At 41.1% G+C, this 25,927-nt stretch overlaps 1 protein-coding gene across 3 annotated transcripts in view; it reads right to left on the bottom strand.

Moving 5' to 3' along the window:
• Positions 1-25,927, bottom strand: part of KANK1 (KN motif and ankyrin repeat domains 1) — a 239,239-nt gene that overhangs the window by 100,281 nt on the left and 113,031 nt on the right. The window lies entirely within an intron of this gene.

A 25,927-nucleotide genomic window follows, 5' to 3' on the forward strand; every position in this document is an offset into this window, starting at 1 on the left:
AAAAAAAAAAAAAAAAAAAAAGGAAAAGAACACCCAGAAATGGTGGTCTCTAACCTGTAGACTGGCTGTGTGTGAGGTGCACATGAGAGCAGAGGGTTGCAATGTACTGGATCAACTGGGTCCTTTAGTGTTCTACCTGATTTCCATGGACTTCAACAACATCTCTACGAAAAACACTCTCCCAAAATTACCCACTGAAGATCTGGGATTGGGGCTATTTCATATCTCTGCTATATATAAGTGTGAGCCAGAAGAACTGAGGTTGTTTGGCACTTTCTTTAGTATTTGTTGTTCTGAGTTAACAAGTAAAAAATAGCTCAGGACATCTGATGAGATTGTGGTGAGAACTTTTGCTCCTAACATCCTTACAATGCTTCTCCTCATTTGACACTATGGATACTCACAACTATACTAAGAGTTTTCTCAAGACCACTCCCCTTAAGGCAAAGTGAAACTTAAAAAAGAGTGGGGATTAAATATATTTTCATAAAACGGAAGACTATATCTACTAAAAAACTGCACTTGTTTCTGTAGTTTTCACTAGTTTGGAACCTGACCAATGTTAAAGACAGAGAAAGAGACCAAAGAGATATGAAGTGATAGAGTCTTCTTAAAGTTTATTATTTCTCATATTTCATAAATATAATAAAAGTATAACACAGTATAGTCATTTATAATGCCAAGAATTTTAATAAATTATTATGTAATAATGACATATCTTACCTGGAACTTAGTTGTCTAGTCACAATAATTAGAAAATTAATGAGAACAGAAATAATCAAATAAGTAAATAAACTACCAAAAATACTATGGATGAATTTATCTTATACAGAAGGCTTAAACCCATGACAAATTTATACTTGGTTCTAATTAACTTTGGATGTCTCCCTCCCCACTCCCCACGCTATAGCTCAGGCCAGATGACAAAGTCATGGCGATTGCTTCTGGAAGGCCTAGTAATTCAAAGCAAATTCCTATAGCAAGGGAAGTGATTTTTACAATGATGTTTAAAGGTGGGCATGGTGGCTCATGCCTGTAATCCCAATACTTTGGGAGGCTGAGGTGGGCGGATCACTTGAGGGCAGGAGTTTGAGAGCAGCCTGGTCAACATGGTGAAACCCTGTCTCTACTAAAAATATAAAAAAATTAGCCAGGCATGGTGGCATGCACCTGTAGTCCCATCCCAGCTGCTTGGGAGGCTGAGATGCACGAATTGCTTGAACCTGGGAGGCGGAGATTGCAGTGAGCCGAGATCGTACAACTGCACTCCAGCCTGGGTGACAGAGAGAGACTGTCTTTAAAAAAAAAAGATACTTAAAAAACAAAAATGATCAGGCAAATTGCTCTATAAACTGTCCAGTTCCGAGGGACAGTCATCACAGCACAGTACAATAATATGATTGAAAATAATGAACCTAAGAGATGATTAAATCATGTTCAATATATTATTATACAGACTGAAAGCATATAACTTCTGAAAGTTTTCAAAAGAAAATTATTTAAATGAGAGAGGAATATAAAAGATATAATTAGAGAGAGAACTCACGTACCACTGGGAAAGCTTAGCTTTTCAGAATAGCTTATTTTCAGACAGAGAAACATAACCTACATTTTTACTACAATTGACTTACTTATTTTAAATTTTATTTTATTAAAAAAAATTTTTAAGTAGATACGGGTCTTACCATGTTGCCCAGACTTGTCTTGAACTCCTGGCCTCAAGTGATCCTCCTACCTTGGCCTCCCAAATCACATGCTGAGATTACAGGCATTAACCACCATGCTTGGCTTACAATTTATTTTTAAATATTTTTCCACCTATTTCCTTGTGGTGCCTGGTGATAATCCCTATTTTCTGAAGATCTGTATGGTTGTCAAAATAGGTATCCTAAACAAACTTAGAGAAACTTACAAAGTGTCTACTCTGCCTTGAAATTATCAGCTCCATGGGTCCACTACGATGCCTCAGACCTCTTGTTATTCCTACACATCATCCAGTCAAATGGGTAAGCATTCAATAAATTTTGTTGAAATAAATCTTTTAATTTTGTGCCTAAATAATGAGATCATTTCCTAATGCTTTGTTTTTGTTGTATAGACCATTTTTTTTTTTTTTAGATGGAGTCTTGTTCTGTCGTCCAAGCTGAAGTGTAGTGGCATGATCTCAGCTCACTGCAACCTCCACCTCTGGGGTTCAAGCAATTCTCCTGCCTCAGCCTCCCAAGTAGCTAGGATTATAGGTGCATGCCACCATCAGGCCCAGCTAATTTCTGTATTTTCAGTAGAAATGGGGTTTCACCATGTTGGCCAGGCTGGTCTTGAACTCCTGATCTCAGGTGATCCGCCCATCTTGGCCTCCGAAAGTGCTGGGATTACAGGCATAAGCCACCACGCCTGGCTTGAAGTCATATTTTAAAAAATGAAATCCCTAATATATAAAAATTGACAAATTTATACATTAAATACTTTTTAAACATTAGGGATTTCATTTCTTAAATATATGACTTCTTTTATTTCACTGCTCATTATTTTAAGGCCTAATTCTTTTTTTTTTTTTTAAAGACAGAGTCTCATTGTGTCGCCCAGCCTGGAGTGCAATGGTATGATCTCAGCTCACTGCAACCTCCACCTCCCGGGTTCAAGCGATTCTCCTGCCTCAGCCTTCTCAGTAGCTGGGATTACAGATGCCCACCACGATGACCGGCTAATTTTTATAGTTTTGTATAGATGGAATTTTGCCATGTTGGCCAGGCTGGTCTCAAACTCCTAACCTTAAGCAATCTGCCCACCTCAGCTTCCCAAAGTGCTGAGATTACAGACGTGAGCCACCACGCGCTCCCTAAGCCTAATTCTTTTTCTTTTTTTTTGTAGAGATGGAGTCTCGTCCCGTCACTGAGGTTGGAGTACAGTGGCGTGATCTCCACTCACTGCAACCTCCGCCTCCTGGGTTCAAGCAATTCTCCTGTCTGAGCCTCCCGAGTAGCTGAGACTACAGGTGCACACCACCATGCCTGGATAATTTCTTTTGTATTTTAGTGGAGACTGGGTTTCACTGTGTTGCCCAGGCTGGTCTGAACTCCTGAGCTCAGGCACTCCGCCCGCCTCAGCCTCTCAAAGTGCTAGGATTACAGGCATGAGGCACCGTGCCCACTAGGGCCTAATTCTTAAACAAAAAATGTCACAGCAGAATTCAGTCCCTTTTCACACAGATTAATAGTAATACTAATGCTTGATATGGTTTAGGTCTGTGTTCCCCACCAAGTCTCACGCTGAACTGTAATCCCCAGTGTTAGAGGTGGGGCCTAGTGGGAGGTGACTGGATCATGGGGGCAGAGCTCTCATGAATGGGCCAGCACCAGCCCCTGGGTGCTGTTCTTGTGATAGTGAGTCAGTGAGTTACTGTGAAATCTGGTTATTTAAGTGTGTAGCATCTCTCTCCTCTCTTCCTCCTGCTCTGGCCACGTAAGACGTGCCTGCTTTCCCTTTGCCTTCTGCCATGATTCTAAGTTTCCTGAGGCCTTCCCAGAAGCCACCATGCTTCCCGCATGGCCTGCGGAACCTTGAGTTAATTAAACCCCTTTTCTGTATAAATTGCCCAGTCTCCAGTATTTCTTTATAGCAGTGAGAGAACGGACTAATCAATGCTTCTCAAAAGGGTAGCACATACACACAAATCATAGGTACTTACCATCTTGATTGAAACCTTAGTGACCATAGCAATTTATAAACCTGTGTTTTGTTTAAGTGCCTTCCCAGAAGACACTATAGCTCAGTCTCTACACCTACAAGGCCAGGATCTGCTCTACTTTTGCTTCCTCTGTTATGGAGATTAAAAAGACTGGCGACTAGCATTACCACATTACTAGCAGCATTCTACTGCATGTAGAAGAACCAATGTAATCATTGCATTGATAAGAACAAATCATGCTCCTTATGACACATGATACTGCACTAGAACACACATTTTCTCACATGCAAAAACAAATCAAGGCCAGGCATGGCAGCTCACGCCTGTAATCCCAGCACTTTGGGAGGCCAAGGTGGGTGGACCAACTGAAGTCAGAAGTTCGAGACCAGTCTGGGCAACATGGTGAAACCCCGTCTCTACCAAAAATACAAAAATTAGCTGGGCACAGTAGCAGGCACCTGTAATCCCAGCTACTCAAGAGGCTGAGGCAGAAGAATTGCTTGAACCCAGGAGGCAGAGGCGGAGGCTGCAGTGAGCCAAGATCATCCCACTGCACTCCAGCCTGGGCAATAGAGCGAGACTCTGTCTCAAAAAATAAATATTAAATAAATAATTTAAAAAAAACCAGCAAATTCTAGTTTATTTATGTTAAAAATCTTTTGCTTTTAAACTGAATTCTTATGGGAGAAGGCCCCTAGAGTTTGGACCAAAATTTTGGGTATTAAACAAACAAAAAAAAGGTACTGCAAAAAGGATCTTATATCTGCCAAAAAAAGCACTTAAGAGTTAACTAGTATTTGAAAGATGTTTTAAATGGCAAAAGCAAATCTTAAAACAATAACTACAGTAAAAGTAATCAAAAAGATATTTAAAGGCAGTGACTTTGATGCTTATTAAAGTTAGGGATCTTCTCACCAGAAAATAAAGACACACACCAAAAAGTCTGTATGAAATTTCAAAGGAAGATGGAGATGAATGAGGGTCACTCCCTACCTTCAACAGATCCTTGGTTCAAAACTTTTGTTTTAAAGGATAAGATCTTTCCAAACTGTGATCTGACCAGAACCTTAAAATGACCTATCCTGTGCTATTTTTATATGTTTCCGAATAGGCTTTCCTCTTTTTTATTAAAAGGTCCCACCGTATTTAATACGGAGCTATAAAGTAGAAGAAAAGGAGACAAATTACTTAGTAATAAACATGCATTAAAAAAATTTAGAACGCTAAGCATACTTACCATTGCCATTACTTTGACACTGGCTTTACAAGGAGAAAAGAAAGCCAAGGAGAGGCCTAAAAATAAAACTCTCAAAATATCAAAAGGAAGCACTAACTTTCTTCCATCTATAGAAGCAGCTCACCAGATAGAGAGAAAAAAAAAAAAAAGGGGACAGGCCCCTATTTATTGTGAAAGAGAGAGAAATTAATTTGTCTCTAGAAATTCAAATAAATTTCAAGTAAGAGTTACCTGCCACAAAAGTTCTTATCTGGCTTTAATTCTTCTCCCACTCAAAGGAGGAGAATTTTATCAGCTGGTAATTCATAGAAATGTAAACCATCCCACTGTTCTGTGTCCAAGAACCAAGAATTTTTCTACAGGAAATTTACACAAGTGACCTTATGCACTACCAAGATTAGCAAAATCAAATACTTGTTCAAAATCAGGTCTGCCAGCTAAGCTCTACTCTTCTTGCAGTTTTTAGTTTGTTCAAGTGTAAGTCAATTTAGAGAAGCTGCTGTAAAAATAATGTCGATTTTTTTAAGGTTAGGCAGGATGAGAAAATCGCTTTTTGTATGTGACCCTCAAAGATAAAGGTTATTCCCTTCCACTATCTTTGTAAAACACAAATGGGGTAACTTAAGCATGCAGTTTTCTGCAGACCCATTTATTCTAGGACCTTTCATGCTTTTATGATACAGAGGTAACAAGCCAGAGAGCACAATGAGGAAAGAGGTTAAAAAATCCAGCACCTGCTGTGTCAGAAGTAAGCTGGTTTAATCCACACAGAAATCCAAGCCAACAGTTCATGTGAGCTCAACCTTTCTGACTACTGGCATCCTATCCCCCAATTAAAACACAGTATTTAATATACCCATGGACATAGAAAGTAGAATAATGATTGCCTAGTGCTGGGGGCTGTGTGTGGTTAGGGGGGAAATGGGCTTTTGATTGCCAATGGGCATGAGTTCTCTTTTTGGGGTGATGAAAATGTTTGAATGTTGTTTGTGGCAGTGGTCACATGATTATGTGAATTTACTAAAAACCATTGCATCATATATTTTAAAGGGTGGACTGTACAGTTTGTGAATTATATCTCAATAAAGTAGTTCTTAAAAAAACTAAAATGTGTGAATTTCCTTGTCATTAAGATTAGGGTAAGTTGATAGGTGAAGGTTAAGATAGGACAAAAAGGTATTAGAAGAAATGGCAAGAGTGTAAGATAAAAATAGGTAGAGGAAAAAAAATCACTGGGTTCTTTCTTATTGAATCACTCCCCCATCAACAAAGGACATGGGCTAAGCTTCCCTGCATTTAGGATTTGACGATGCCTCTGTTCCACGTTTCTTCAGTACACGGTAACATGCCTTAAAATTATCTGGAATCCCAATGCTTACTAGAACACCCTAAACTTTGTGCAGCAGCTCCATTTGCATGTTGTTCATGGTGGTGGTGATGATCTTAGCCATTTCATAAAACAAACACGTCTCTTGGAAAGGATATACAGAGTACTAAGAAACAAGGAGGATCACCAAGATGGATGTTCTGCTTTCCTTCCAGTGACCAAAGCAGATATCTGATAAGGAGGATTCTTCTAACTCAGGAAACAACGATTAGCTCAAACACTTTTATTTGTTTATCTGATAAAGACAGATTATACACATTCAAGTCCAGACTATCCTTAAACATACTGTTCACATCTGATTGCATTAATTATCAGTTCCATGGGAAAACCCAGTTTCTTACTGCATTTCTCACCATCACAGGGCTTCTTCTCACACTGGACTACATTTTTCAGGCTTGAAGTATATCACTGGTGTAAATGGAAAATTGGTTTGGGCTATCAACACGGCTCTTGGCAGCATCTATTTAAAAACTGACATCAAAATTTAGCTCTCGCTTTTAAAATTTCACTGCAACACAGACATTTAAAAATGGTGGCTGAGTGCAGTGGCTCAGGCCTGTAATCCCAGCACTTTGGGCGGCTGAGGCAGGTAGATCACCCGAGGTCAGGAGTTCAAGACCAGCCTGGCCAATGTGGAGAAATCCCGTCTCTACTAAAAATACAAAAATTGGGCTGGGCACAGTGGCTCACGCCTGTAATCCCAGCACTTTGGGAGGCCGAGGCAGGTGGATCACCTGAGGTCAGGAGTTCAAGACCAGCCTGGCCAACACAGTGAAACCCTGTCTGTACAAAAATTAACTGGGCATGATGGTGGGTACCTGTAATCCCAGCTACTCAGGAGGCTGAGGTGAAAGAATTCCTTGAACCCAGGAGGCAGAGGTTGCAGTAATCCGAGATTACGCCATTGCAGTCCAGTCTGGGAGACAGAGCCAGACTCCATTAAAAAAAAAAAAAAATTAGCTGGGCGTCATGACACACACTTATAATTCCAGCTACTTGGGAGGCTGAGGTGAATGAGAACCACTTGAACCGAGGAGGTGGAGGCTACAGAGAGCCAAGATTATACACTCCAGCCTGGGCGACAGAGCGAGACTCTGTCTCAAAAAATAAAAATAAATAAAATAAAAATGATGATGCGTGCCCCCCAAAAAGGAGTTTCCATTCAGATGGATACCCCTGCCTGAGCAGTGAGAATGAGAAGCCAAGAGTCTTTAATCTCATGAAGCATAGAGTTGGGAAGACAAACTCTTGGTTTCTTAACTCAAATGTGGAGTTACCCTAAAATGAAGCTGAGTACAATGTGGTCTGAGAGACTGCTATGGTCTCAATGTTTGTGACTCCCTAGATTTATATTTTGAAGCCCAACCTTCAACGTGTTGGCATTAAGAGTGGGTCCTCTGGAAGATGATTAAATCATCAGGGTAGAACCCTCATGAACAGGATTAGTGCCCTTACAAAGGGTTTGAGGAAGCTTGTTAGCTCTTTTGCTCATCTGCCATGTAAGGACATAGAAGGTGCTATTCTTGAGGAACAGGCCCTCACCAGACACTGAATTTGCTGGCACCTTGATCTTGGACTTCCCAGCCTTCAGAACTGTGAGCAATAAATGTATGCTGCTTATAAATTACACAGCCTGTAGCATTTTGTTACAGCAGCCTGAATGGACTAAGATAGAGACTTTCCTTAGAGCCTGAGACACACACAGAAGGCAGAGGGTGTGGCACTGTTTGGTAAATCATCTAAGATCAGGCCAGGCACAGTGGCTCATGCCTGTAATCCCAGCACTTTGGGAGGCCAAGGTGGGCAGATCACTTGAGGCCACGAGTTCAAGACCAGCCTGGCCAACATGGTGAAACCCCATCTCTACTATGAATACAAAAATTAGCCAGGTGTGGTGGTGTGTGCCTATAATCCTAGCTACTTGGGAGGCTGAGGCACAAGAATCGCTTAAGCCAGGGAGGAGGGTGAGACAAGATTGTGCCACAGTACTCTAGCCTGGGCAATAAGAGTGAGTCTGTCTCAAAAATAATAATAAATAAATAAAAATAAAATCATCTAAGATCAAATCTCCATGTGAAAAGAAAGTGAACTCTTGCTACACTGATTACTGCCAATGATAAGAATGAGAGAAAATTAAAGGGAAGGTATGTATTTAAGAGAAATAGGGTGGAATGTAATCCCAGCTAAAGTAAAATGACAGCTTTGAAGAGACCTGTTGAAGCCTATTGAAACAAAGTGTTCAGCAATCAGATCTGTGGGGGAAAAGTATGTCTTAAGAGTGTTTTTATGGGACTCCTGTAGGAAGGTAGGACTGAGGTGTGATTTTGTTATGCACTATTCATTTTATGAAGCTTCTAGATCATTGACTTTGCTCAGGTGAACGTATTAAAATACACAAAAATAAGTACAGTCAAATCCACTTGCTCAGCCATAGGAAAAAGGAATGAACTACTTCTAAGTTGTGGACATTGCTGATGCCCCTTTATCTGTCTCTTCCTGGCAGTAACACAGTCAAATTGAATGGCAGAGAGAAGAATTATTCTCTGGAAGGGTTAGAAGAGAAAATTTCAATACTCTGATGGAGGATAAGAGGAATCTACAGCAAAGAATTAGAAGGAACCAAGTACTTCTTCAAGGGCAGATAGCAAATTTAACAAGTTTATGAAAGACAACAAAGTCAATCTATCTCAAAAGAATGGAAACTCAAAGTTTGCCCAGAACCTGGAGGTAAAGAATCAATATATTCTTTGCCAAATATTTTGCCTTTGGTTGAAAAAACACATTGAGGCACTTTACAGAGCTGGTGCTAACAATATAACTTGAGCCCCAGTGGCCAGGAAATAGAGATTTATCTGAAACTCTGTTTATATGCTTATCCTGAACCAAACAATCTCTCTGACATAGCAGAGGGTCACAAGTTAGTTACCTTCTTGAAAGGCAAGATGATGACGAGAGCAAAACCTCAGGACCAATGTAGGAAGAGAAAGCAAAAGTGGCGAAATATGATTCAAGTGACACTCCTGTTCAGTAGGCTCTACTGGTATCAGCAAGAAGGCTTTTACCACGTGCCCTGACCCTGGACTTCTCAGCCTCCATAGCTGTAAGAAAAAAATTTCTTTACTTGCCACCCAGTTTTAGGAATTCTATCATAAGCCACAGAAAATGGGCTAAGAAACTACTCAATGACTGCTCTGTTTGTATCTTAAGGATTATATTTGGTAAGAAGTTCTGGATCCTCCATTTCAGTTCCTCTAATAGTGATCCTGCATAAGCTTGGATATTAAACAGTGTACATCTATATGTAACCTGGATGTGATGCTTGGCACTTCTACAGCCATTCAGAGTGAGTCTGAACATGTACCAGCACATGGTCCATGGCACAGTGGAATGAAGAGTAGGAACCAGAGTCTCTGATGGTTTCACTAAGCCACTGAATCAATCAACCCCAAAAGCTGCTTTTGGGACTTACGAAAAATATTGGCTTTTCTTATGCTGAAGGCAATTTCCCATCTGTCCCAGTCTAAGAGTTTTTTAAAAATATATGACATATTGGGAGTCTCACATAAAATACTCTGAGTACCCACTATTAAGAAAAGTATCTGACAAGCACTTCCCTAAAAAAACTCTAAACATCTTAACATTAAATATTTAACCAGAAAAAATACACACTCCTTCCTGGCTTATTTCTTGATCCCATAGGACAGTGGTTCTCAAAGTGTGATCCCCAGATAAAGCATTAGCATCACTGGGAAACTTAACAGAAATACATATTCTCAGGCTTCACCCCAGACTTGGTGAGTTAGATATCCTTGAAGGTAAGTCCCAGCAATATGCACTTCAGTAAGTATCCCAAGTGATTCTGATGCATGCTAAAATTTATGAAACTTTGCTGCAAGAAACATTACTTATGTCATCAGCTATCAGTCATCATTAGTCACAACGTAATGAATGTGGAACCATACAAAATGGGCTATACAAGTGCCACCTTACCTTCCATATTCTAAACAAAGTACTGTCATAGATGATGAAAGGCCAGAGAAAAATGAATCTTCAACAAATGCTGAAACAAAAGCTTTCACATCATTATTATATACAGATAATGAGACTATTTGGTAGTGTTTGAAGAAAACAGAAGACCTGGGAATAACAAACTTGAGAAAGAATAGGGTTGAGAGAAGGACAACTCTTCCAGTTACCTAGGAGAAGTTCTGCTGATACAGCTGAAATTAAGCAGTTGTTGGAGGAATGGAATAAAGCAGAAACTGTTAAAAAATAGGGAGAAGGGGCACATAACTGGATGAAATAAATAAAGCACTAGATAAAATATTCCTGAAAGGTACAAACAAAGTTTTGAATAGGGGACTACAGAAGGGCTGGCAAAGTCTGAAGTGGCTTGGTTTAAAAAACGTCTCTGAGGGAAAGGTTGGCTCTCTGGGACTAAAGGAAGGGTTTTTGTTCATGTTTTGAGACAGAGTCTCACACTGTTGCCTGGCTGGAGTGCAATGGCGCAATCTCGGCTCATTGCAACCTCTGCCTCCCGGGTTCATGCAATTCTCCTGCCTCAGCCTCCTGAGCAGCTGGGATTACAGGCGCCCAACACCACGCCCAAATAATTTTTTGTAGTTTTAGTAGAGATGGGGTTTCATTATGTTGGCCAGACTGGTCTCTAACTCCTGAGCTCATGATCCGCCTGCCTTGGCCTCCCAAAGTGTTGGGATTACAGGCGTGAGCCACCACGCCAGGGCAGGAAGGTTGTTTAAAGGTGTACAGGACAGAATGCCCAGCAAATTATGAAGTGGACAATGTTCCGGACTCTGTTGATGGGAACTGACTGAGCCTCCATGATCTCTTTAATATTGTTCTGAATGCTGTGGAACAGAAGAGAAGTGAGATGTTTTCCAGGCAGGAAAAAGGAAAAAGGGAAGGTGAATATTTAGCCATCGAACACAAAAGAAATCAGGACATACCTTGCACAATCAGAGGTGCTAATATGAGAAGCAGTAATATATGGCAGCAGTCTGGATAAGAGCTCTGAAAAGTTTGAAATTATTCTGATAATTCTCAGCAAGGAGAGTTTTGCATATAAAGATCTAAGAGCAGAGCTCTCAACCTGGCCGCCCACTAGAATCCCTACAAACTTTTACAAAAACAGCCTGGACCCTAACCCAGGCCAACTGAAACTGAATCTTTAATTGATGCTTGGATAGGCAAATGTTTTGAAAGCTCCTCTGGTAATTCTGATGTATAACCATTTGTCTTGAGAATATCAGAAAACAGTAAAACTATGAAAATCTAAATGCTATGTGTACCATGCAGAAACTGAGTTAGTGCCTCATTAAGAAGGAATAAAGCCAGGCATGGTGGCTCACACCTGTAATCCCAGCCCTTTGGGAGGCCGACGCAGGTGGATCACCAGAGGCCAGGAGTTCAAGACCAGCCTGACCAATATAGTGAAACCTGTCTCTACTAAAAGTACAAAATTAGCCAGGCGTAGTGGTGTTCATCTGTACTGCCAGCAACTCGGGAGGCTGAGACAGGGGAATCACTTGAACCCGGGAGGCAGAGGTTGCAGTGAGCTGAGATTGTACCACTGTACTCCAGCCTGGGCGACAGAGTAAGACTCTGTCTCAAAAATAAATAAATAAATAAAAAAGTAATAAAAAGGAATGTGAGTAAACAGATGAAGGGACATTAATAAATTGTGAACGCTACATTAACTTTTCTTATTCTACTAATATAGAATTCTTATTATTCTAATAATAGAAAGGGAACACTATTATTCCATTTTAAAGACTAGCTCCAGTCTCAAGGGGCTGATTATGAATACGATGTAAGAGTACTTCCATCTGTGGGTTATATTAGTCTCAGCATTTTGGGGAAAAGGTTTGCACAAATAAAGTCAGCGTTTGTCGTTCTCTGCGAAGTACATGAGGGAATAGAGAGCAGCACAGGCATGCCCCAAAGGACCTCAGGGTCCAGCTAGAGAGATGTGACCTTCACACAGGTGGCAAAGGGGTAGAACAGGGACGGGGCAAGGAAAGTTCCAGGGAGCAAAGGGAACTTGGGTAAAGGCCTGGGGGGCTGGGTACCTAGGATCTAGAGGGGCAGAGAGGTTTGATGGTAGGGAGGCACAGGCTTTTTAGGGCTACCATGAGGTCGGGGTGGAGGAGGGATATATAAAGGGAGAAAAGGAAGCCCTATAGTCCTGGTGGTTGACTCTCCACCTCTGTTCCCCTATGCTGGTTACCATAGTAATGACATTCCCTTTACCTGTGATTGACTTGTAAAGGACCATGTGACTCATTTTTGGTCAATGTGATGTAAGATGTTCTCTAGGGTGTGCCTGGAAATGTTTCCTCACTCCTACAAGAGCCACAAGATGCCCTGTCTAGATGTGATGCCTGGCACTTCCGTAGTCATTTTGCCAACAGGCAGAGCAAGTCTCAGGATGTACCAGTGCATAGTGGATGACAGAGTGAAATGACAATAAGAACCTGGGCCTCTAATGATATCAGTGGGCCACTAAATCTGAAAGCCCTTTTGCAAAAATTATGACAGTGAGAGAAATCTAGCATGGTTCAACCCCATCCTGCTTCTGGCCTCACAGGCTGGCTCATTCCTGGGCGTGGGCTACGAAACCCACGGGAGAAATTTAGTTTATAATTTAACTTTGAAACAAGGATGATAACAGTCCTGCCCTAAAACTGATTCTCCTCCTTGTTCAGGTGCTGAAACTGCCTTTGTAAGACTAATAAAAGGCCACAAGATTATAATTATGGGAAGAGCCTAAATAGTATGCCGAAAAGTATGCCTAAAATGTAGGCATACTTTCTATAATCCCTTATTGCTCAGGAGTCAGGTGGCCAGAGGCTGCAAGGTTTGTGACTTCCCCAGTTGCTCCTATAGATAACATGACTACTATAGAACCTAAGATTGGTCTTTTGAGATGCTTGTCAGACTTCTGCATTCAGGCAATTGAGTGACCCCACCGGGAGCCAGGACTCATAACTCAACCAATCCTGTGCTTCACCCAGGAAGTCCAGAGATGGACTCAGTGCAGGTGAGGTGGCACAGGACTGGACCATTTTCCACACCCCTATGATTTCATCCCCAACCAATCAGCGGCACCCATTCCCTAAGTCCTCTGCTCACCAAACTATCCTTGAAGAGCCCTAACTCTCCGAGCCTTTGGGGAGACTGATTTGAATAATAACTCCATCTTCCACATTGTTAGCCTAGCATTCATTAAACTCTTTCTTTACTGCAATACCACAGCCTCAGTGAACTGGCTTTGTCTGTAAAGTTGGGCAATTACAAATCAACCCCAGAAGTTCATCTCTAAACTTATGAAAACGATAAACCTTTCTTACCATGTAAGGTAATTTGTTTCAAGGTTTTCTTGGATTTTGACTTGCATCTATTTATGGCCTGGTGCAGTGGCTCATGCCTATAATCCTAGCACTTTCGGAGGCTGAGGTCAGAGGATCATTTGAGGCTAGGAGTTTGGGCCCAGCCTGGGCAACATAAGGAGACCCTGTCCCTACTAAAAATACAAACTTAACCAGGTGTGGTGGCATGTGCTTGTAATCTCAGCTACTTGGGAGGCTGAGGCAGGAAGATCTTTTGAGTCTAGGAGTTCAGGGCTTCAGTGAGCTATGAACAAGCCACTGCACACTACCTGTGTGACAAAGGGAGACCGTCTCAAACATTAACAAATAAAATAAAACACCACTCTCACTGTCTAATGAGGATCAAAGCAGATAATGTAATAATTACAAGATAAATCCTCAATGTGACTCAGTGGAATGAAAATGTCCTCCCCTGTCCCTTACCTTGGCAGTCTATGTGCAGCTATAAAATTAATTTTAAAAGACCCAACCAAAAGGAAGGACTCGCCCTGTGCCTGGAGGTTACTAAACTTGCATTTGAAAGAAGTTGTAAAAAATTACAAGCTGCTTTATTTTTCACAAAACCTCCATCTGCTGTAAAGTTACAGTATATGTAGTAATTATCTTTATCTTCTCAATCAGTTTTAAAATATTTTCCATTCAACTTTCATTTTAAGATTAACAATACAATTACTAAATCACTGATTCCTTTAACCTCTTCTCTTAGAGCCCTAAGGTAAAGCTCAATTATTGAGACAAATAATTACATGCTGTTGATGTATCATCCTAGAGATCAAAATCTAGGGGCATGAAATTTCAGTAATATTTTTGGCCTAAAAAATCTGGAAAAGCTCGCTGCCAATATCTGATGTTAAAGGAAAATATGAATTCTGACTTCAAAAGAAGTTCACTGCTACTTTTTAAAGTTTGACCATACCTAGTCAAATTCAAATTAAGGGTCAAACGTTATTTCCTTTTCATTCAAGCCTTTGTTAAGTGACTATTAAGGGCTAGACACAATCCTAGGGAGACAGGGATTAATGACATAGTCTTTGTACTCATGGAATACAGAATGATGGAAGAGGAGTTATTATGGCATACTGTAATTTAGCAATGTGTTAAATACTTATCCTATTGGTGTGAGCTGAGAGCTATAGAATCACAGTGGTAGACCACCCAAACTGGCATGTGAAGAAGGGTTATCTGAGGACACCAACCCTGAAATGAGGCTTAAAGATGACTAAATTGGCCCCAAAGGGGAAGAAGTACAGTCTTCAAAGAGCACCCAGAGCAGATGCAAAGGGAAGAAGAGACCACAGAATGGGGTGTGTGAGGAGTTAAATATGCAAGGGATGGATGACTACGGGTTTTGCATACCAAGCTAAACAGTTGGACTTTATTTTGGAAACAGCAGGAGTCACTGAAAGACACCTGAGCTCAGAAGCCACCATACTGGGTTAGTTTTCAGTAATTACTGCTCTGGCTGAGATGAGGAAAATGACTTGCCTTGCCTAGAGGAGGAAGAATGTGTTAAAAAGGAGATCCCAAAAGGTTGTTTCAGTGCAGAGGTATAGTGTGGGAATTAGGAGGGAGGTCTGGGCTGGAAGTACAGATGAGAAGCCTCAGTGCGTGGGATGGCTGAGCTCAAGGGTATAGTTGATGGTCCTCAAGGAGATGAAAGGAGAAGTCTTAAATCTTGGGATGGAATACCAAGGAGACTATGAAATTTTCCTGGTTAAGGCCGCCCAGGGGGGAAGCCCCACAAATCCTGGGGTGCTAATGAAGCCACACAGCATTTCTTTTTCTGTGTGGGCTGTATAACTCGCATAGATAAATCTGTTTGATGGGCATAGGCTGTACTATATATTTAATCTATTTTCAACTCAACTTATAAATTCATGCCCTTTGTCTCAAAGGCAAAGGAGTAAGGAAATATTTGTGGTACAATGCAAAACATATTAACACTGAACAGAAACAACAATAACAACAGCAAAAGATACCTATCACTCCTAGAACTGCTTATACCAAGATACATATTTCTACCAACCAGTCATACCCTCACTTGGCCTTTTCCTTAAACAACCAACAACCAGATCTTGACTAAGCTTTTTTTTTTTTTTTTTTTTTTTTTTTTTGGAGATGGAGGGTTGCTCTGTCACCTAGGCTAGAGTGCAGTGGCTTAATCTCGGCTCATTACCACCTCTGCCTCCTGGGTTCAAGTGATTCTTGAGCCTCAGCCTCCCAAGTATTTGGGATTACAGGCACCTGCCAGCACACGTGGCTAAATTTTTGTATTTTTAATAGAAACAGGGTTTTACCATGTTCACCAGGCTGTTCTCAAACTCCTGACCTAAGGTGATCTGCCTGCCTTGGCCTCCCAAAGTGTTGGGATTACAGGTATGAGCCACAGTGTCCAGCCCTAAGCTTTTTGCAGCTTCTCTCACCTTCCACCTGAAACAAAGCTATGCTTCAGATTATTACTTTTTAATCCTTGTTTTTAATTTTTTTTATTTATTTACTTTTTGAGACGGAGTCTCGCTCTGTCGCTCAAGCTGGAGTGCAGTGGCACGATCTCAGCTCACTGCAAGCTCCGAGTCCCGGGTTCACACCATTCTCCTGCCTCAGCCTCCCGAGTAGCTGGGACTACAGGCGCCCGTCACCGTGCCCGGCTAATTTTTTTGAATTTTTAGTAGAGATGGGGTTTTACCGTGTTAGCCAGGATGGTCTCGATCTCTTGACCTTGTGATCTGCCCACCTCGGCCTCCCAAATTGCTGGGATTACAGGCGTAAGCCACCGCGCCTGGCTCCCTGCCTTTTTTTTTCCACTTACAGATGAGCAAAGTGCCTAGTACAATGCCTGACACACAGAAAACACTCAGTAAATGAGTTATTATTGCCTGCTGTTTAAAATGTGGTCCTCTCCCTGAATCACTGATTGGGGCACCCATTAGTCTAACTGTCCTCTCTACTTTGTTATGCCACTTCTCGCTACATATGTATACAAGGTGTTATATCTCCAACACGTTTGTACTATAGGTTACAACTGTGAGGCACTGTAACTGAGTTTTTTGAGATCTCCACTGGAAGAAGGAAGAATCAGGCATCATTTGCTATTTATATCTGCTTCAGAGACCAATACACTTCTCTCAGGATGTGTTTGGATGTTGTATAATTTATTCATATGTGATGTGCCTTTACAGAAGACACTAGAATAGTTAAGTTACTGAATCATAAAATGTCATCGCCTTTCCTAACAATGTATCTGAGCAGATGGCAAACAACTACTTTTATGACTTGTTTCTCCATTACACATAGAAATATTTATTAACATTGTATTTCTGTCATATGTGTGCAACCAGCAAGAAACCAAAGTTAGGCAGCTGCTACTGTGGCTGGGGGAAGAGAGAGTGACTGCTGATCCACTCTGGTTTTTGTCTTAGCAGGTGACCGAGCAAAGCTTCAGCCTGAGGGAGGGGGAGCAAGAATATGGCTTACTCCTCTGGTGCTAAAAAGTGGTGAACAAGGCAACCCCATCAGTGGTGGGGAGCAACTCTCATGACACAACAGTGTTTTATCAGATCTGATATCTCACTGACCATAAACATACATTATTTTACATACTACTGAGAAAAGAAAAGCATGCAAGATGGGATTTTTTTTTTTTTTGGAGACAGAGTCGCACTCTGTTGCCCAGGCTGGAGTGCAGTGGCGTGATCTCAGCTCACTGCAACCTCAGCTCCTGGGTTCAAGTGATTCTCCTGCCTCAGCCTGCCGAGTCGCTGGGATTACAGGTGCTCATCACCATGCCCAGCTAATTTTTTGTATTTTTAGAAATGGGGTTTCACCACGTTGGCCAGGTTGGTTTCGAACTCCTGGCCTCAAGTGATCTGTGCACTTTGACCTCCCAAAGTGCTAGGATTACAGGTGTGAGCCACCATGCCCAGCCCAAGATGGAAAACTGAACAGGGATCAGGGACCACTTGAATCCAGGGAACCAAAAGGCCGCAAAGAAACCCGCCATGCAGAAAGGGATGGCAAAGAGCCTTGCATGTTTCAACCTGGGAACTGGGCAGAGAGGGGAGGAATCTCCCCCTTAAGATTTGAATCCTAAGTCAGTAGTTACTCTCATTTGCGTTCTGAACTCACACCACCACTGTGGTTCAAATGCCCTCAAGCAGGGAATCTAAACTTTGGTCTTAGTTTACCAGCACCTCAGGCCCTATTTGGCCTGAAATTCCTGAGGGCTGGTTACCACTATTGCTGAAAATAGAAAGGGAAAAACAAGAACAAAACCCACCAATCCAAGACAGGATGTATTTGTGCTTAATTAAACAAGCACACAGCACTCTCCCATCCACCCTTGGTCTCCCTGAAACTCAGACCTGCAAAACTAAGATACGAGCTGGAATGACATGTTGCTTTCACAATAGCAGACTGAGGAAGACTCCAGAAGACAACTTTACAATGTATTAAACAAGATAAAAGGCAGCTTCGAAACAAGAAGATTGTTCATTACTGGCAAAAAGACCCACAACATCATCAAAGAGCACCTTGGGAGAAGAGACTAAATTTTAGATCCCCAGGAATATCCTGATAATCAAGCTTACCAGCAGAGATAAGAGAAAGGTCCTCGCCTGGGCACAATGCTTCCAGTGGGAGGGGGAGAAGCTCTGTGGCTGGGAGTGAGAAATCCCGGGCAGAAGATGAGGACTTCCATTTCCAACCTGGGTAGCCCTGGGTACTCAAAGTAGGCTTTGTGGTTTAGGGAGGAGGAGGAGGGAATGGAGACTTGGGTTCTTCCAGGCTCTGCCCTCATCCATCACATGTTTCTGGGTGGATTTGTCCATAAAATGAAGAGTAGGACAGGAGGATCTAGGGCACAATCTGTATCTTACACTTCATGATTCTAGATTTTCCAGGATGGCATTATTTAAGGAAAGGAATTCTGTGCTGTTCATTCTCTACTGTCCAACCCCACCTTTTTTTTCCCCCCTTGGAATAAAGGGTACAAGAAAAGAACAAGTCAGATAAATATGAAATAAAGACCAAAATAGATACACAGAACACCAAAAGGAATGAGTTAGAATGTGAAGAGAAGCACCAGTGTACACCAGTGCAAAACACCAATGGCAGCTGTCTGTCTTCTATCTGATTTAACACATTGTAAAGCTATCTTCTGGAGTCTAACTTCAGTCTGCTACTGTGAAAGTATCATGTCATTCCAGCTTGTATCTTGGTTTTGCAGGTCTGAGTTTCAGGGAGACCGAGGGTGGTTGGGAGAGTGCTGTGTGCTTGTTTAAGCACAAATATATTCCGTCCTGAATTGATGGGTTTTGTTTTTTGTTTCTCCTTTTCTATTTTCAGCAATAGTGGTAACCAGCCCTCAGAAATTTGAGGCCAAATAGGGCTGGGGCTAGATGTTGGCAGTATTTATTTATTCACTAAATAAGGATTTACTAAGGGCTTGATTTATGTACAGCCTCCTGCTAAGTGAAAATTACAACAACAAAAGAGAAAACACAGAATCTGACTAAAGGAACATTCAGAATATTTATATCTAGAATAGCAAGTATAATTTTATTGGCACAGCTTTTTTTTTTTGAGACGGAGTCTCGGCTCTGTGACCTGGCTCACTGCAACCTCTGCCTCTCGAATTCAAGCAATTCTCTCACCTCAGCCTCCCAAGTAGCTGGGACTACAGGCGTGTGCCACTATGCCTGGTTAATTTTTTTATTTTTAGTAGAAATGGGGTTTCACCATGTTGGTCAGTCACTCCCGACCTCAGATGATCTGCCCGCCTCGGCCTCCCGAAGTGCTGGGATTACAGGCATGAACCACTGCACCCGGATGCACAATGCTTTTATAGTACATAAAATATTTAAAATACAGTTGCTTATTTCATTTCTTCGGTAATCATAGAGAGTATTTTCTGTATCTTATTGATGAGGAATTGAAGCTGGGATAGCTCCTCTCCTGACTCTTGAGGTCAGAAAACAAGTGGACAGAGCTGTGGAATGCACAAAGGCTAAGCATTAAAGGGGAGGGCCAGAAAGTTGACTGGAGTGCAGGGGAGTTTCTGAAGTGATTTAAGGTGGGAATAAGAGGCTCAGGATGAAAATGATCATATGGGGACCGTGGAGAATGGTTAAAATTGGGAAATGAACTGAGTGGTGAGAGATATGGGCGGCCTAGAAAGAGGCTAAACTATCATAGACTTTCAGTACACAGTGCAACACACTCAGGGGCTGAGCTTTTTAAAGCACAGGTCCATGTTTGGTCAAGGAGACTCAAAACTTCTTTCCATTCATTTTAGTCTGAATACTTGTTTGAGTAACTCTTTCAGAATGTTTCTATGGGGGCTGTTTCAGTTAACAAAGCTGAGAAAAGCAGAAACCTGTCTAAAACACTAATTTTTAAAGAGTGATCTCAATGTTGTTGTTTTCCAGATATTCCTCGCACAAGGTTTGTAGAAATACAGAACTTTTAACAATGGATAACTATGAGAAGACCCAACCCACAAGTTTCCTGTAGATTAAGATAAAAGAAAAACAAAAACATAGGCAATCTTGGAGGCCCAAGATTTGCCCAGTAATAAACAATTTTTCTGGAAAACTGGAAACAAGGTTTATTTCACCTCAGTCAGGCTGTTAGCCAGCATTTTTGTTGGACTCGAGTTCTTAAAGATTCAAATATTTCCTATTCTCAACCTCTGGCTTACAGCTAAATACTTCACGGTTTTTATCTGGGGGCTGGCCCTACTTGATAAGGACTTAGAAAACTGTACTAAAAAATACGTTTAAACAAATCTTTCCCGTGACAGTAGCAGTCTTTTCCTCCATGAGGAAATCTGGCTCTTACAGCTAATCTGCAGGAATTTGCTGCCAAAGAAGAGATCTGTGAGCTGTGTGTTTGCCCAGGACACTAATAGTGCTAACTGCTGCACACTCTTAGGAGTACCTTTCAGACCCCAGGGCATCATACAAACACAATTTCATATTCTATTTCATTCCACTGCCATTTCATAATTTAGAAATTAAGGAACAAAAAAGTTAAATAGCTTGCTCAGGACATAAAGTAAGTCTAAGTCAAGGTTTAAGCTTTTAAACTGAAGCCTGTCTGGCTGCACACCCCTTTTCCTCAGAGAGGGGCTCTCATTGGTGGTTTGGTAAGGTAGCTTTTTTTTTAGTTGCATTTTTTAAAGGGGATATTGTTTTTGTTTGTTTGTTTGTTTTTTGAGACAGAGTCTTGCTCTGTCGCCCAGGCTGGGGTGCAGTAGTGTGATCTTAACTCACTGCACCCTCCACCTCCCAGGTTCAAGCGATTCTTCTGCCTCAGCCTCCCAAGTAACTGGGACTACAGGAATGACTATGCCCGACTAATTTTTGTATTTTTAATAGAGATGGGGTTTCACCATGTTGGCCAGGCCGGTCTCAAACTCCTGACCTCAAGTGATCACCCACCTCAGCCTCTCAAAGTGCTGGGATTACAGGCGTGAGCCACCGCACCCGGCCTGTTGTCACCCTTGTTTTTAATGTAACTTTTACGATGCTTCTGGTTTTCCTAATTTTATTGAGGAATAATTAATAGAAATTGTACATATTCAAGGTATGCAATGTGATTATTTGATACATAGATTGTGTATTGATTACCACAATCAAATTAATCAACACATCTGTCATCACACTTAGTTACCGTCTGCATGGGGAGGGAAGAGAGTAAGGATACTTCCTAATCTCCAGAACATATTCATCTTATGAATGAAAGCTGTACCCTTTGACCAACATCTCACTGTTTCTCCCATGCCCCAGACCCTGACAATCACCATTCTACTCTTGGCTTGTGGATTCAACGTTTTTATATTCTACATATAACTGAGATCATACAGTATTTGTTTTTCCGTGTCTGGATTATTCCACTTAGCATAATGTACTCCAGGATCATCCATGTTGTTGCAAATGGCAGGCTTTCCTTATTTTCATGGCTAAATATTGTTCTATTCTGTATATATACACCACATTTTCTTTAACCATTCTTAGGATAAATGGCACTTGGGTTGTTTCTGTATCTTTGCTATTGTGAGTAATGCTGAAATAAATATGAAAGTGAAGATATCTCTTTGATATACTTATGTGATGTCTTTTAAATATATATCCAGAAGTGGGACTGCTGGATCACATATATAGCTGAATTTTTACAAAACTTCCATACTCATGTCCATAATGGTTGTACCCATTTTCACCCTAATAGTGTACAAGGGTTCCCTTTCCTCCATATCCTTGCCAAAACTTGTTACATTTTGTCTTTTTGACAACAGGCATCCTAACAAATGTGAGATACTATCTCATTGTGGTTTTGATTTGCATTTCTCTAATGATTAGTGATGTCAAGCACCATTTTGTTTCTTTTTCTTGTTTTTTTTTTTTTGAGACAGAATCTCACTCTGTTGCCCAGGCTGGAGGGCAGTGGCATGATCTTGGCTCAATGCAGTCTCGACCTCTTAAGGTTCAGGTGATCCTCCCACCTCAGCCTCCTCACCTCAGTCTTGCAGGTAACTGGCATGAGATTATAGGTGCATGCCACCACGCCTAGCTAATTTTTGTATTTCTTGTAGAGACAGGGTTTCGCCATGTTGTTCAGGCTGGTCTGGAACTCCTAGACTCAAGCAATCCACTTGCCTCGGCTTCCCAAAATGGTGAGATTACAGGCATAAGCCAGTGCACCTGAAAAGCATCTTTTCATTTACCTGTTGGCTATCTGTATGTCTTCTTTGGAAAAGGGTCTATTAAAGTCCTTTGCCCCCACCTTCACTTTTTTATTTTAGTATTGAGTTGTACGAGTTCCTCATATATTATGGACATTGACCTCTTATCAGATATATGGTTTGTAGACATTCTCTCCCAGCCTGTATGCTACCTTTTCATTTCGTTGGTTGTTTCCTTTGCTGTGCAGAAGCTTTTTGGCTTGATGTAGTCCCACTTGTGTGCTTTTGCTTTTGTTGCCTGTGCTTTGAGGTAATAGCAACAAAACCATTGCCAAGGTCAATGTACAGAAGACTTTTTCCCCTATGTTTTCTTCTAGAAATTATATAGTTTCAGGCCTTACCGTTAAGTCTTAATCCATTTCAAGTTGATTTTTGTATACAGTGTTAAGGGTCCAGTTTTATTTTTTAGCACGTGGATATCCAGTTTTCCCAACAGTATTCATTGAAGAGACTGTCCTTTCCCTCATTGCGTATTCTTGGCACCCCTTGTCAGGGTGTTTCTGTGCAATCCTCCAGGTAGGTACTAGATCCATCTGACATTTAGGTAATTATGCATTTATCATTTACTCCCACTGGATTTTAAGCTTCTTTCCAGGGCAGTGACCATGCCTTATTTATCCTGTAGCAGCCTTTCACCACACTTAGAGCAGTGCCCCAACACACAGAACTTAAGAAGAGCATGAAGTGATGACATACACAGATTATTAACTTCTTTGTGCTCCAAGGGAAGTCTTTTATGGAGACTAAAAGTACAAGTCATCAGTTCCAAATGAACTTAAATAGGTTTCAGGTATTCTTCTACTGACCCAAATTAGACCACTCCTTGTTCCCCTTTTCCTTCCATCTCTTGTAAATTCCCATGACACAACAAACCAACAAAACTCTAAAAGTAGACTGTTGTATGAAAAGATCCTAAACCTATCAGTTTAAAGAAGAGCTGGAAAATTTTAATGAAAACCAAACTCAGTATAAACTTTTCTTCCCTTCTTCCCTCCTTCCTTCTCAAGAGGCTTCGGCAGCACCAGAGCTCGCTAGAACAAACCAAAGCCCTCTGGTGGAGCATTTGGATTTCATCTCCCATCTGGACTGTACCCCTTCCACCGGTGAGGGCAAAGTTCACATGTGAAGTCCACAGAGTAAGATGCCTCGATGGGTAATGTGGGGATTCAGGAACAAGCGAGTAAGCAGGGCTGGAAACAGATTCGAGTTGCATTTGTGGTAGCTTCTGCTTAGGAGATGGGAGGGCAACCCATGCTCTTGTTGACAGCAAAGGAAAGTGGAACTCACCACTGGCTGGAGGAATGTCCACTAGTCATGGGAAGGCAGAAATGGATTATCAAGTTTCAGACTTAAAAAACAAAAAACAAAACAAAACAAAAACTGTAATTGTGGATGTTCCTTGCAGTTTAAGATCAGAGTAAATATACCAGTACAAAATCACTGGAGTCAAAGGCCTTTGTATGTGTGGTTTTTTTCCCCAGTAATGGGTCACATGGTCAGAAATCCCTGTATGAACTCTCTTTTTTGGTAATGATGACTTGAGAATTTCTACACTTGCCAAGTCAGTATTACGTGGAACTCAAACCTGACTTGGTGCATATGAAGACTTTGCTCACACTTGTTTTTACTACAGTCAGCAACACTTCATAAAGCCAAATTTAATGATATAATTTTGGCAGAGCTAATATAAATAGCTCAAAATTATTAATTTACCATTGGTTGCAATTATTAACCAGTATCTGTGTTATGTGACAGCTGTCAGTTTTCTATTTACCTTTATTAGGTGAGGCCCCAAAGTAAAATTTTTAGCTAAATATATTAGGTTCCCCAAAGGGTCAGGAAAGGAGCCTGAAAACAGAGAAGAGACTGAATTGAATAGCTTAGATTTCTAGTACTGGGCATTCTGAAAGCATTTTGGCAATTTATCCCATAAATGAGAATTTAGATCAGATGGGAGATAATAAATTAGAGACTTTGATTCAAGAGGCTTAACTCTGGTTAGTCAAATGATGACTAATTTCCAATCTGGAATTTGATCAATTAGTAAACTGGTACCTCAAAATTGGTTAAGAGTAAAATTGTTGAGAGCTGTAGTCATTTTAAAAAGGTGTTATTTCTTATTCCCAATCAAATCTCATATTGCTGAATTCTATTATGCTCCAATATTAAATTTTAAAAGTTGGCTTTTAAAATTGGTTTTGAAAATTTTAAAAGTTGGTTTCTAAAATTTTAAAATTTTAAAAGTTCACTCATGCCTATAATCCCAGCACTTTGGGAAGTTGAGGCAGGCAGATCACGAGGTCAGGCGTTTCAGACCAGCCTGGCCAACACAGTGAAACCCTATCTCCACTAAAAAATACAAAAAATTAGCCGGGTGTGATGGCGGGTGCCTATAATCCCAGCTACTCAGGAGGCTGAGGTAGGAGAATTGTTTGAACCTGGGAGGCAGAGGTTGCCATGAGCCGAAATCACATCATTGTTCTCCAACCCGAGTGACAGTGCAAGACTCCGTCTCAGGAAAAAAAAAGAAAAAAGAAAAAAAAAGTTATAATTATCATTGTTATTTTGCTTTTCTCACAAAGAATTATGTCTTGCTTACCTTGGCCCAAGAGGGTAGGTTTTATTTAGGTGGCAGGTCATTTAAGAGTTAACATCCTATTCCAAGACAGGGTGGGAAAGGAATGGATATGATTAATGACACTGAGTAATAGAGGGTATGAGTATGCGCATTTTGGAAGACAACAGTGTACCTGACAAAGTTTTCTTGCCTGCCTAGACCTGAACTAGACAACTGAGAATACAATGAAAGAATTTTTTTTTTTTTTTGAGATGGCGTCTTGCTGTTGCCCAGGCTGGAGTGCAGTGGCGCGATCTTGGCTCAACCTCCAGCTCCGAGGTTCAAGCGATTCTCCTGCCTCAGCCTCCCTAGCAGCTGGGATTACAGGCGCACACCACCACACTCGGCGAATTTTGTATTTTAGTAGAGAGGGGTTTCGCCATGTTGGCCAGGCTGGTCTCGAACTCCTGACCTCAGGTGATCTGCTCACTTCAGCCTCCCGAAGTGCTGGGATTACAAGCGTGAGCCACTGCACCCAGCCACAACGAAGGAATTTAAACTAGCTAACTCTACTTGGAAAAACAATCTCACCAGTGGAAGACTGTTTAAAGCATTTAAAAATCATTGCAAATTATTAATATTTTAGCATTTCAACATCTTAATATGGGAATGTATTGCACATTAAATCCTTGAAAATTACTGTATGGCTGATCTACGAACATCTGCATTCTATAGTCCGTGCGCACCCGCAAGTCAAAGGTAAACTTTCTTGAGGATCATCACTTATCTTTATCACTAGATGAATGCTGAAGAGCTATTATGATTATATAGTAGCAAATCTGATTCTAAAAGAATGATGAATTCAGCTATTCTGAACTAATGTTGGCTCTTCTTTGCATTAATATTCAC

This window comes from Rhinopithecus bieti, unplaced genomic scaffold, assembly GCF_001698545.2.
Source record: "Rhinopithecus bieti isolate Rb0 unplaced genomic scaffold, ASM169854v2 scaffold_641, whole genome shotgun sequence".
Lineage (NCBI taxonomy): Eukaryota > Metazoa > Chordata > Mammalia > Primates > Cercopithecidae > Rhinopithecus > Rhinopithecus bieti.